This window comes from Triticum aestivum, chromosome 4D (genome assembly GCF_018294505.1).
Source record: "Triticum aestivum cultivar Chinese Spring chromosome 4D, IWGSC CS RefSeq v2.1, whole genome shotgun sequence".
Lineage (NCBI taxonomy): Eukaryota > Viridiplantae > Streptophyta > Magnoliopsida > Poales > Poaceae > Triticum > Triticum aestivum.
The window spans coordinates 82,508,761-82,519,871 of record NC_057805.1 but is presented as its reverse complement, the minus strand read 5'-3'; positions in this window follow the sequence as shown (position 1 = coordinate 82,519,871).

Here is an 11,111-nt window from a genome sequence, read left to right as displayed (position 1 = left end):
ACTGTGGCACTCTTGTTATTTACTTTTGACATAAGCCCTTTATGTGATGTCGCTCAGACGTCCGACTGTGGCACTCTCGTTATTTACTTTTGATATAAGCCCTTTATGTGATGTCGCTCAGACGTCTGACTGTGGCAATCTTGTTATTTACTTTTGATATAAGCCCTTTATGTGATGTCGCTCAGACGTCCGACTGTGGCACGCACTGTCTTTTATATTCTATTATAAGCCCTTTATGTGGTGTCGCCTTGACGCCCGACTGCGGCATTGTTATTTCTTTTATATCCTTTCGAGGAGTCATTCAGACACTCGATTGGCCCTCAGTATTACTTTGGGATTTCGGGAGGACTACCGCCCGACTTCCCTTTTATTTTCCATGCATTACTATCTCATTGTCTGAGTGCGCTTGTTAATCTGTTCATATGCATCATGTTTACATTTATTATATCTTATGTCCGAACTGTCTTGCGAGTACTTTCATAGTACTCACCTGGCTTGTTGATTTGGCCAGATGTTGACAAAGGCGATCTCATGGATGAAGAGTTTGATAGCGAGTCCGACGCCTAGAGGAGTCCCAGTCAGTCCCGTGCGATCCTGGATGTTGGTCACTTGTATTATATACGCTTCCGCCACCCACAATAAGAATCTTCGAGCCTCACTCCGACGCTCGAAGAGTTGTTAGATTCAGGAGTCTTGTCACCCACTCCACTGTGGTATACCCATCACCGTTGTTTCTTTGCGAGTTAGTAGTATGCCACCCTATCTGCCTTTATGTATTATTGGCGAGCTTGTAATAAACTGTTGAGCAGTCTCCGCTCAGTCTTGTATTATATTTAGTACTCCTGGTTTTTCTTCTGTGATCAAGACATTGTCTACCAGTGAGGAGGAATTCTTCTCTACTGGTCCTTAAAAGGGATCGTTTTCTCAATAAATATTTTTATTGAAAAGCCGGTCGTGACACAAGGTTATCAATCCAGTAGGAGAACCAAGCAACACTATGTAAACAACACTTGCACAGAAAAAACAAATACTTGCAACCCAATGCGTAAGAGGGGCTGTCAATCCTTCCTCGGTATTGAGATAGATTAAATTGTATGAGATTTGATAAATAGATCCGACAAAAACACAATATAGAATAAAGAAAGAAAAATTGCAACAAGGTATTTTTGGGTTTTTGGAATAATAGGTCTGAGAACAATATGATAGGAAATAGACCCGGGGGCTGTAGATTTCACTAGTGGCTTCTCTCGAGAAAATAGCATATGGTGGGTAAACAAATTACTGTTGGGCAATTAAAAGAAGAGAAAATAATTATGATGATATCCAAGGTAACGATCATGTATATAGGCATCACGTCCAAGATTAGTAGACCGACTCCTGCCTGCATCTACTACTATTACTCCACACATCGACCGCTATCCGGCATGCATCTAGTGTATTAATTTCATGGAGAAACGAAGTAATGCAATAAGAACGATGACGTGATGTAGACAAGACGTATTCATGTAGGAATAGACCCCATCTTTTTATTCTTAATGGCAACGATACATGCGTGTCACTTCTCCTTCTGTCACTGAGATAGAGCACCGCAAGATCGAACCGATGACAATGAAGGAAATATGCCCTAGAGGCAATAATAAAGTTGTTATTTATATTTCCTTATATCATGATAAATGTTTGTTATTCATGCTAGAATTGTATTAACCGGAAACTTGATACATGTGTGGATACATAGAAAAAACACAGTGTCCCTAGTAAGCCTCTACTAGACTAGCTCATTAATCAAAGATGGTTAAGTTTCCTAACCATAGACATGTGTTGTCATTTGATGAACGAGATAACATCATTAGGAGAATGATGTGATGGACAGACCCATCCGTTAGCTTAGCATAATGATCGTTAAGTTTTATTGCTATTGCTTTCTTCATGTCATATTCATATTCCTTTGACTATGAGATTCTGCAACTCCCGGATACCGGAGGAATACCTTGTGTGCTATCAAACGTCACAACGTAACTAGGTGATTATAAAGATTCTCTACAGGTATCTCCGAAGGTGTTTGTTGGGTTGGCATAGATCGAGATTAGGATTTGTCACTCCGAGTATCGGAGGGGTATCTCTGGGCCCTCTCGGTAATGCACATCATAATAAGACTTGCAAGCAATGTGACTTATGAGTTAGTTGCGGGATGATGTATTACAAAACGAGTAAAGAGACTTGCCGGTAATGAGATTGAACTAGGTATGAAGATACCGACGATCGAATCTTGGGCAAGTAACATACCTATGACAAAGGGAATAACGTATGTTGTCATTGCGGTACGACCGATAAAGATCTTCGTAGAATATGTAGGAACCAATATGAGCATCCAGGTTCTGCTGTTGGTTATTGATCGGAGAGGTGTCTCAGTCATGTCTACATAGTTCTCGAACCCGTAGGGTCCGCATGCTTAACGTTAGATGACGATTTTGTATTATATGAGTTATGTGATTTGGTGACCGAATGTTGTTCAGAGTCCCGGATGAGATCATGGACATGACGAGTAGTCTCAAAATGGTCGAGAGGTAAAGATTCATATATAGGATGATAGTATTCGGACACCAGAAGTGTTCTGGGGGTACCAGGTACATATCGGGTCACCGGAAGGGGTTCCAGGCATCCCCCCGGCAACTACATGGGCCTAATGGGCCAAGAAGGGGACAGACCAGCCCCTAGGGTGATGGTGCTCCCCATGTAGGCGAAAATAAGGGGGAAGGAAAGAGGGTAAGAGAGAAAGGAAGGGGAGGGATTCGGCCTCCCCCTTCCTTCTCTCCTCCCTCCTCCTTCCTTCCCCCTCCGGATGAATATGGAAGGGGGGAGGCCGAATTGGGAGGTGCCCAAGTAGGATTCCTCCTACTTGGGGCGCCCCCTTGGCTGCCTCTCCTCCCCTCCAACCTATATATATATGAGGGGAGGGCACCGCTAGAACACACAGAATTGATTCCTAGCCGTGTGCGGCGCCCCCTCCACAGTTTAAGCCTCCAGTCATATTCACGTAGTGCTTAGGCGAAGCCCTGCGCGGATCACTTCACCATCACCGTCACCACGCCGTCGTGCTGACGGAACTCTCCCTCGACACTTTGCTGGATCAAGAGTTCGAGGGACGTCATCGAGCTGAACGTGTGCAGAACTCGGAGGTGCCGTATGTTCGGTGCTTGATCGGTCGGAACGAGAAGAAGTTCCACTACATCAACCGTGTTGTCAAAACACCTCCGCTTTTGGTCCACGAGGGTACGTGGACACACTCGCCCCCTCTCGTTGCTATGCATCTTCCAGATAGATCTTGCGTGAGCGTAGGATTTTTTTTGAAATTGCATGCTACGTTTCCCAACAGTGGCATCAGAGCGAGGTCTATGCGTAGATGATATGCACGAGTAGAACGCAAAGAGTTGTGGGCGGTGATCGTCATACTGCTTACCACCAAGGCCTTATTTTGATTCGGCGGTATTGTTGGATGAAGCGGCCTGGACCAACCTTACATGACCACGTTCATGAGACCGGTTCCACCGACGGACATGAAACTAGTTTTGCATAACGGTGGCCGGCGGGTGTCTATTTCTCCAACTTTAGTTGAATCGAATTTGACTGCGGCCGGTCCTTGGTGAAGATTAAAACAACAAACTTGATAAATCACCGTTGTGGTTTTGATGCGTAGGTAAGAACGGTTCCTACTAGAAGCCCGTAGCATCCACGTAAAACTTGCAACAACTAAGTAGAGGACGTCTAACTTGTTTTTGCAGGGCTTGTTGTGATGTGATATGGTCAAGACATGATGTTATATACGTTATTGTAGAGATGATCATGTTTTGTAAAAGTTATCGGCAACTGGCAGGAGCCTTATGGTTGTCGTTTTATTGTATGAAATGCAAACGCCATGTAATTGCTTTACTTTATTACTTTGCGTCGGTGATAGTTGTGGAAGCAATAGTTGGCGAGATGACAATGATGCTACAATACAGAATAAGGTGTCAAGCCGGTGACGATGGAAATCAGGACGGTGCTTTGGAGATGGAGATCAAAGGCACAAGATGATGATGGCCATATCATGTCACATATTTTGATTGCATTTGATGTTTATGTTTTATGCATCTTATTTTGGTTAGTACGGCGGTAGCATTATAAGATGATCCCTTACTAAAATTTCAAGGTATAAGTGTTCTCCCTGAGTATGCCGTTGCGACAGTTCGTCGTGCTGACACCACGTGATGATCGGGTGTGATAGGCCCTACGTTCACATATAACGGGTGCAAGACAGTTTTGCACATGCGGAATACTCGGGTTAAACTTGACAAGCCTAGCATGTACAGACATGGCCTCGGAACAGTGGAGACCGAAAGGTCGAACGTGAATCATATAGTAGATATGATCAACATAGAGATGTTCACCATTGAATACTACTCCATCTCACGTGATGATCGGACATGGTTTAGTTGATATGGATCACGTGATCATTTAGATGACTTGAGGGATGTCTATCTAAGTGGGAGTTTTTAAGTAATATGATTAATTGAACTTAGTTTATCATGAACTTAGTCCTGATAGTATTTGCATATCTATGTTGTAGATCAATAGCTCACGAATAGCTCCCCTGTTTTATTTTTGATATGTTCCTAGAGAAAACTAAGTTGAAAGATGATAGTAGCAATGATGCGGACTGGGTCCGTGATCTGGGGATTATCCCCATTGTTGCACAGAAGAATTATTTCCTTGATGCACCACTAGGTGTCGAACCTGTTGCGGGAGCAGATGCAGACGTTATGAACATTTTGCAAGCTCGGTATGATGACTACTTGATAGTTTAGTGCACCATGCTTTACGGCTTAGAACCAGGAATTCAAAAATGTTTTGAATGCCATGGAGCATATGAGATGTTCCAAGAACTGAAATTGGTATTTCAGACTCATGCCCGTGTCGAGAGGTATGAGATCTCTGACAAGTACTTTGCCTACAACATGGAGGAGAATAGCTCAGCCAGTGAGCATGTCCTCAGAATGTCTGGGTACTACAATTGCTTGAATCAAGTGGGAGTTAATCTTCTAGATAAGATAGTGATTGACATAGTTCTCTAGTCACTATCACCAAGTTACTAGAACTTCATGATGAACTATAATATGCAAGGGATGACGAAAACGATTCCCAAGATCTTCGCGATGCTGAAATCAGCGAAGGTAGAAATCAAGAAATAGCATCAAGTGTTGATGGCTAACAAGAGCACTAGTTTCAAGAAAAAGGGCAAGGGAAAGAAAGGGAAACTACAAAAAGAATGGCAAAAAAGTTGCCACTCCCATGAAGAAGCCCAAAGCTAGACCCAAGCCTGAAACCGAGTGCTTCTACTGCAAAGGAAATGGTTGTTGGAAGTGGAACTGCCCTAGGTACTTGGCGGATAAGAAGGATGGCAAAGTGAACAAAGGTATATTTGATATACATGTTATTGATGTGTAATTTACTAGTGTTTATAGCAACCCCTCGGTATTTGACACGGGTTCAGTTTCTAAGAGTAGTAACTCGAAACAGGAGTTGCAAAATAAACAGAGACTAGTTAAGGGCGAGGTGATGATGTGTGTTGGAAGTGATTCCAAGGTTGATAAGATCACCATCGCACACTCCCTTTACCTTCGGGATTAGTGTTGAACCTAAAATAAATGTTATTTGGTGTTTGCGTTGAGCATGAATATCATTGGATCATGTTTATTGCAATACGATTATTCATTTAAGTCAAAGAATAATTGTTGTTCTTACATGAATAAAACCTTCTATGGTCATACACTCAATATAAATGGTTTATTGAATCTCGATCGTGGTGATACACATATTCATAATATTGATGCCTAAATATGCAAAGTTGATAATGATAGTGCAACATATTTGTGGCACTGTCGTTTAGATCATATTGGTGTAAAGCACATGAAGAAACTCCATGCGGATGGACTTATGAAATCACTTGATTATGAATCATTTGATGCTTGCGAACCATGCCTCATGGTCAAGATGACTAAAACTCCGTTCTCCGGAACAATGGAGCGAGCTACTGACTTATTGGAAATAATACATACCGATGTATGCGGTCCGATGAGTGTTGAGGCTCACGGCGGGGTATCGTTATTTTCTGACCTTCACAGATGATTTTAGCACATATGGGTATATCTACTTAATGAAACACAAGTCTGAAACATTTGAAAAGTTCAAAGAATTTCAGAGTGAAGTGGAGAATCATAGTAACAAGAAAATAAAGTTTCTGTGATCTGATCACAGAGGCGAATATTTGAGTTATGAGTTTGGCCTTCATTTAAAACAACATGGAATAGTTTCACAACTCACGCCACCTGGAACACCACAGCATGATAGTGTGTCAGAACGTTGTAACCGTACTTTATTAGATATGGTGCGATCTATGATGTCTCTTACCGATTTACCACTATCGTTTTGGGGTTATGCATTAGAGACTGCATTCACTTTAAATAGGGCACCATCTAAATCCGTTGAGACGACACCATATGAACTATGGTTTGGCAAGAAATCTAAGCTGTCGTTTCTTAAAGTTTGGGGTTGCGATGCTTATGTGAAAAAGCTTCAACCTGATAAGCTCGAACCCAAATCGGAGAAGTGCGTCTTCATAGGATACCCAAAAGAAACTGTTGGGTACACCTTCTATCACAGATCCAAAGGCAAGATCTTTGTTGCTAAGAATGGATCCTTTCTAGAGAAGGAGTTTCTCTCGAAAGAAGTGAGTGGGAGGAAAGTAGAACTTGATGAGGTAATTGTACCTTCTCACGAATTGGAAAGTAGCTCATCACAGAAAACCGTTCCCGTGATGTCTACATCAACTAGAGAGGAAGCAAATGATAATGATCATGAAACTTCAGATCAAGTTACTACCAAACCTCGTAGGTCAACCAGATCACGTTTCACACCAGAGTGTACGGTAATCCTGTTCTGGAAGTCATGTTACTAGACCATGACGAACCTACGAACTATGAGGAAGCGATGACGAGCCCAGATTATGCAAAATGGCTTGAGGCCATGAAATCTGAGATAGGATCCATGTATGAGAACAAAGTGTGGACTTTGGTGGACTTTCTCGATGATCGGCAAGCCATAGAGAATAAATGGATCTTCAAGAGGAAGACTGACGCTGATGGTAATGTTACTGTCCACAAAAGCTCGACTTGTCGCAAAAGGTTTTCGACAAGTTCAAGGAGTTGACTACGATGAGACTTTCTCACCCGTAGTGATGCTTAAGTCCGTCCGAATGGTGTTAGCAATTGCCACATTATGAAATCTGGCAAATGGATGTCAAAACTGCATTCCTTAATGGATATCTCAAAGAAGAGTTGTATATGATGCAACTAGAAGGTTTTGTCAATCCTAAAGGTGCTAACAAAGTGTGCAAGCTCCATCAATCCTTCTATGGACTGGTGCAAACATCTCGGAGTTGGAATATATGCTTTGATGAAGTTATCAAAGCATATGGTTTTATATAGACTTATGGTGAAGTCTGTATTTACAAGAAAGTGAGTGGGAGCACTACAACCTTTGTAATAAGTATATGTGAATGACATATTGTTGATCGGAAATGATGTAGAATTTTCTGGAAAGCATAAAGGAGTGTTTGAAAGGAGCTTTTCAAAGAAAGACCTCGGTGAAGCTGCTTACATATTGGGCATCAAGATCTATAGAGATAGAGCAAGACGCTTGATAAGATTTTTTCAATGAGTACATACCTTGACAAGATTTTGAAGTAGTTCAAAATGGAACAGTCAAAGAAGGAGTTCTTGCCTGTATTGCGAGGTGTAAAGTTGAGTAAGACTCAAAACCCGACCACGGCAGAAAATAGAAAGAGAATCAAAGTCATTCCCTATGCCTCAGCCATAGGTTCTATAAAGTATGCTATGCTGTGTACCAGACCTATTGTGTACCTTGCCATGAGTTTGGCAAGGGGCTACGATAGTGATCCAGGAGTGGATCACTCGACAGCGGTCAACGTTAACCTTAGTTACCTAAGAGGACTAAGGAAATATTTCTCGGTTATGGAGGTGATAAAGAGTTCGTCGTAAAGAGTTACGTCGATGCAAGCTTTTACACCGATCCGGATGACTCTGAGTCTCAATCTGGATACATATTGAAAGTGGGAGCAATTAGCTAGAGTAGCTCCATGCAGAGCATTGTAGACATAGAAAATTTGCAAAATACATACGACTTTGAATGTGGCAGACCCGCTGACTAAACTTCTCTCACAAGAAAAACATGATCACACCTTAGTACTCTTTGGGTGTTAATCACATAGCGATGTGAACTATATTAGTGACTCTAGTAAACCCTTTGGGTGTTAGTCACATGGCGATGTGAAGTAATCACATAAAGATATGAACTATTGGTGTTAAATCACATGATGATGTGAACTAGATTATTGACTCTAGTGCAAGTGGGAGATTGAAGGAAATATGCCCTAGAGGCAATAATAAAGTTGTTATTTATATTTACTTATATAACGATAAATGTTTGTTATTCATGCTAGAATTTTATTAACCAGAAACTTGATACATGTGTGGATACATAGACAAAACACAATGTCCCTAGTAAGCCTCTACTAGACTAGCTCGTTAATCAAAGATGGTTAACTTTCCTAACCATAGACATGTGTTGTCATTTGATGAATGAGATCACATCATTAGGAGAATGATGTGATGGACAAGACCCATCCGTTAACTTAGCATAATGATCGTTGAGTTTTATTGCTATTGCTTTCTTCATGTTATATACATATTCCTTTGACTATGAGATTATGCAACTCCCGGATACGGGAGGAATACCTTATGTGCTATCAAACGTCACAACATAACTGGGTGATTATAAAGATGCTCTACAGGTATCTCCGAAGGTGTTTGTTGGGTTGGCATAGATCGAGATTCGGATTTGTCACTCCGAGTATCGGAGAGGTATCTCTGGGCCCTCTCGGTAATGCACATCAAAATAAGCCTTGCAAGCAATGTGACTAATGAGTTAGTTGCAGGATGATGTCTTACAGAACAAGTAAAGAGACTTGCCAGTAACGAGATTGAACTAGGTATGTAGATACCGACAATCGAATCTCGGGCAAGTAACATACCAATGACAAAGGGAATAACGTATGTTGTCATAGCGGTACGACGGATAAAGATCTTCGTAGAATAGGTAGGAACCAATACGAGCATTCAGGTTCCGATGTCGGTTATTGACCAGAGAGGTGTCTCGGTCATGTCTACATTGTTCTCGAACCTGTAGGGTCCGCACGCTTAACGTTCGATGACGATCTTGTATTACATGAGTTGTGTGATTTGGTGACCGAATGTTGTTCGGAATCCCGGATGAGATCACGGACATGACGAGGAGTCTCGAAATGGTCTAGAGGTAAAGATTCATATATAGGACAATAGTATTCAGACACCAGAAGTGTTCCGGGGGTACCGGGTACATATCGGGTCACCGAAAGGGGTTCCGGGCATCCCCCATGCAACTACATGGGGCTAACGGGCCAAGAAGGGGACAGACGAGCCCCTAGGGGGCTGGTGTGCCCCATGTAGGCCAAAATAAGGGGAAGGAAAGAGGGGGAGAGAGAAAGGAATGGGAGGGATTCGGCCTCCCCCTTCCTTCTCTCCTCCCTCCTCCGTCCTTCCCCCTCCGGATGAATATGGAAGGGGGGAGGCCGAATTGGGAGGTGCCCAAGTAGGATTCCTCCTACTTGGGGCGCCCCCTTGGCTGCCTATCCTCCCCTCCAACCTATATATATATATATGTATGTATATATATATATATATATGAGTATATATATATATATATATATGAGTATATATATATATGTATATATATATATGAGGGGAGGGCACCGCTAGAACACACAACATTGATTCGAAGCCGTGTGCGGCGCCCCCCTCCACAGTTTACGCCTCCGGTCATATTCACGTAGTGCTTAGGTGAAGCCCTGCGCGGATCACTTCAGCATCACCGTCACCATGCCGTCGTGCTGACGGAACTCTCCCTGGACACTTTGCTAGATCAAGAGTTCGAGTGACGTCCTCGAGTTGAACGTGTGCAGAACTCAGAGGTGCCGTACGTTCGGTGCATGATCGGTCAGAACGAGAAGAAGTTTGACTACATCAACCGCGTTGTCAAAATGCTTCCACTTTCGGTCTACGAGGGTACGTGGACACACTCTCCCCCTCTCGTTGCTATGCATCTTCTAGATAGATCTTGCGTAGGATTTGTTTTTTGAAATTGCATGCTATGTTTCCCAACAGACAAAGCACATCTTCCCATTGCAAGAAAAATCAATCTAGTTGGCTAAACCAAACCAAAGTTTCGGAGAAGAAATATGAGGCTATAATAATCATGCATATTAGATATCAAAGAAGACTCAAAGAATATTCATAGATAGATCTGATCATAAACTCACAATTCATCGGATCCCAACAAACACACCGTAAAAAGTCATTACATCAAATAGATCACCAAGAACATCGAGGAGAACATTGTATTGAGAATCAAAAAGAGAGAAGAAGCCATCTAGCTACTGCCTACGGACATGTAGGTCTGTGGTAAACTACTCACGCATCATCGGAGGAGCACCAATGAGGATGATGAACCCCTCTGTGATCGGGTTCCCCTCCGGTAAGGTGCCGGAATAGGGATCTATATTGGATCTTGTGGTTCTGGAAATTGCGGCGGCTGGAATTGTTTTTGGTCGACTCCCCTAGGGTTTCTGCAATATTTGGATATTAATAGAGCTGAGATGCGGTGGAAAGGACTCTGTCGGCCCCACTACCCACCAGGGCGCACCTGGGGCCTCTGGCGCGCCCTGGTGCCTTGTGGGCCCCATGGGCCTCCGCTCCTGCAGTTCCTTGGCTCCCAAGTTGTCTTCCGGGCAGAAAAAAATCTCCAAAAAGTTTCACTACATTTGGACTCCATTTGATATGGATATTCTGCGAAGTAAAAAAAGCAAAAAACAGCAACTAGCGCTGGGCACTATGTGAATTGGTTAGTCCCAAAAAATGATATAAAGTTGCTATAAAATGAATATAGAACATCCAATAATGATA